Source organism: Meleagris gallopavo, chromosome 7 (assembly GCF_000146605.3).
Source record: "Meleagris gallopavo isolate NT-WF06-2002-E0010 breed Aviagen turkey brand Nicholas breeding stock chromosome 7, Turkey_5.1, whole genome shotgun sequence".
NCBI classification, from domain to species: Eukaryota; Metazoa; Chordata; class Aves; order Galliformes; family Phasianidae; genus Meleagris; species Meleagris gallopavo.
The window spans coordinates 35,976,965-35,980,609 of NC_015017.2; positions in this window are offsets into that span (position 1 = coordinate 35,976,965).

The window sequence follows — 3,645 nt, forward strand, 5'->3', positions numbered from 1 at the left end:
CTGAAAAATAATAAAACATGGGTGAAAAATACAGATAAAAGAATATATATACAGATAAAGATATATATATATTTCTCCTAAACAAATTCAGATATTTTACTGAGTTTTCTGAAGAAGACAATTAGTTCTTTGAGAACAGAAAAAACATCTTATGAAGAAAACAAGTTTTACAAATAGCTGTCCACTAAGAAACAGTGTGGGATGGGATAAGCAGGAATGCAAAACCACAGCGATAAGAGAAACAAAACTGATATCAAATGAGAGATAGGCTTGCCTCATAGCAGCAATAAGTTTTGTTTTGCTTCCCTCCTTTACACAACAACTAGAGATTATGTAATCCAGAAGCACATAACACAACCCTCAGTTTTGATACAGCCACAGGGGTTCACGGATTCTCTTCTTGAAGAGAAGGCAGAAAACTCTCTTACATTGGAATGTAAGATCTGAGACATATTTTTCAGGATGGAGTCAAAATTTCAGCAATCCTGCAGTGCATCAACTTGTGTAACCCCAGATACAGAGCAAGAAACTTGGCTCACTGGAGAAGTAATCTCAGACTAAACCAAAATAACACGTTTTGTAAAAGGTATCATACATGATTACATACCCGAATTGTAGAGGCACAAAAGAATCTGAGAGCAAAGGGAAGAAGGAGCTCCACCTGTCCATGCCTAGGATAGCTTTCTATATGAGTAACTGTAGGCACCACGTGAATGGCAGAGCTCCCATCCCAACCCCTCTTTAAAAAAAAATAAAAAATGCTGTCAATCAAGAGTCTTGTTATACATGGATTCAGTGCCACACTCATGTATAACAACAATTCTGACAGGCAGCTTAGCCACCTGGAAACCTAAAAAAAAAAAAAAAACAAATAAAAAAAAGAACCCTGACAATGTTTTTAAATCTGGAGCTGCCAACTGGTGGCGGCTCCTGTTAACTCTTACTTGTGGCCATGTGGATGGCAGAAGAGTGGAACAGGAGCTGCAGCCTTCCTTTCCATGCCAGCTGACCCATAAGGACAGTGCAGAGGCTGCCCTACACTTTTGCTGACCCGATGCCAAAAGGCAAGGGAAATACATCTGGGCTGGTTAAGATAGAAAGCTCCAACAAAGATCTGAGGCCATGCTGCAGCATCCTCCAGCACTATTCCTTCCAAGAAGCAAAGCAAAGGGAAAAAGTGTTCAAATCACATGCAACTTCCCGGTGACGGTCTGGGGAGGCAGCAGTTCTCTCAAAAAACACAAGATCTCTTCTGCCTGGATGCTTCTGAATAGTATTTGTAGTCACAAACACATCCTGGTGAGGCAGAGGGGGAAGAGGGCAAGCAGGGTGCCTGGTTCTGAGTCAGCAGCCTGACTCATGCCAAGCATTCAGACGTCTGCAGCAGGGCTGGCATCTGCAGCATGCTTCCTTCCAGCAAAAAGGAGGTGCTCCGGGTTTTGCTTTCCCTTCCTCTGGATGGCATGGAGGCAGAGCCGAGATAATATATTTAGCCTCCAGGAAAGAAAGCAGGCAATGGCAAACAAATCACACCTTCAGCTGAGAACCTTCCCCACTCCGGGAACTTTGCCCACGATTGATGGCAGGAGTATACACACAATACTCAGGGGAAGTCTTATAAACACATGTTATCAGAGACATCCTTATCTCAATTCTTCCTAGGAAAACACACTAAACTGACTCTCCACTTTCTTCATTATCCCAACAGCTCTTGGCACTTCCTAAGTCTGAATATTCCTTTTTCTATACTGTATGAACAGAGTTGATATATACAATTCCAAACGTGGATCTCTTGGCCTCGTACAAGGAAGTTCCCACTTTTGTGTCTGCTCAAACAAGTTCTGCTGCAGCACACAGACCACCTTTGCTTTTTTTCACTCCCACTAAGTAGTAGCTCACATCCTGTGATCCATCACTACTCCCAATTTTTTCTTTTCTCCTGTTGGTAGCCTCCTGTTTCTTAGTACCAGCTCCAAACCTTACACATTAAATTTTATCCCACACGCATTACTCTGACACTCAATGTCATTCCATTTTTCCTGCAGAATATCCGTCCTCTTTGATCCTGCAAACATTTCCCAACTTCAAGTCATCAGCAAATATCAATACTATGGCCCTACTTTGTGCAAAGTCATCAACCAAAGCATTAAGCAAGACCAACTCGACTCCCAATCTTTGAGGAAATCTATTAATAATTTCCCTGCAGCTACTATTTCCCAATTTTATAACCATCTCTTGATATCTCTCTCTAACAAGACTCTGCTTGTAATTCTTTGAGTACAATAGTCTCCAACTTAATTAAGAATCATCAGCTGTCCCATGTGGCACTACGTAAAATGTTTTACTTATGCAAAAACTGATCAGATCTTACTTTTTTTTCCTTATGTCAGAGAATGGGTTGCTGCCTTTTGTACGGCCCCTGCAGCAGGAAGTTATTTGATGCACTGTAAACTCCAGTGAGACTCTTACTGTGAGGCAAACAACTCTATCAGCACAAGGACACTTGTGGGCAAATGCCAATTAATGTGTTTGGAACACGTAATGACAGATCTCCAATTAATATGACACGGGGACTTCTGCCCTGGTTTCTCATCCTACACGTTGTTTCCATTTACTTTATTACAGATTCCAAGTTTTCTCTGCTGACTGGCTTCTGGCATACCACAAACAGAGAAACTGAGGAGAAGAGAAAAGCAACCGATGATCAAACCTATTATCAGGGTTCTTCTCAGCCTCTGACAGCTGGATATAAGATTCTCAGGCAGAGCACACACTTGCACATCAAAATATTTACTGCTGCTTCCTTTAATGTTGATGGAAATTAAGATTTCTAAAGACATCAACTCCTTCTTCTGAGCTGGGAGCCAGTGTGCCTCCTTTCAAGCCCTGCATCTTGCATAGGGTTTCCATTCAGATAAAATACTCCATCTATGGTACCAACATTACTTCTGAGCCCTTGTTTCTTGAGAACCAATATTCAAAGCTACAGAAGCACTCAGGAAGCTAGAGGCTGACATTGCACAAAGTCTCTGCTTCACTCTCCCTCTCTGGTGGCACACGGCCCCAGCCCAAGCTTTTTAGCATACCAAACACAGCAGCTGAGAGAGCCAGGTATGGTCTGCAGGCACAATGTCTTGTCTTACAGAGTTAATAAGAAAATCATCACCCTTGACTTTTTAAAACACTTAGTCACTTAACTAGTTTATAACAAGAAGATCCGTGCTGCAAATACTCCCCAGTGCTCCGCAGCTCACCGAGAGCTTTCTGTTGGCTCACAGCAACGCTTCTCGCCCGATAAGATGCACTACAAACAGCTCAGCACAGCAGGAGCCAAGGAAGAAGGGACGTATAGCAGCAGGCAGCAAAACAACGGGACACCACCACCATCACCACCTGTGCCCTAGGGGAGGCCGGCAGCACCAACCCTACCGCTCAGGACACGGGGCTGGGTAGCCCGGACACCACTGGCAGCGCTGACACCTCGAGGCACGTTACGAGGCCCAGCCCGCAGGCAGCAGGCCCGGCTGGGGGCTTGGCGCTTCCCGGGGCGGCCTCTCCCTGCGACAGCTCCAACCCGAGCCCCTCCGCGCCGCGCCCTCCCTCAGCGGCCGCCCTCGCCGAGCCCCGCGCATCCCCAGCCTCAGC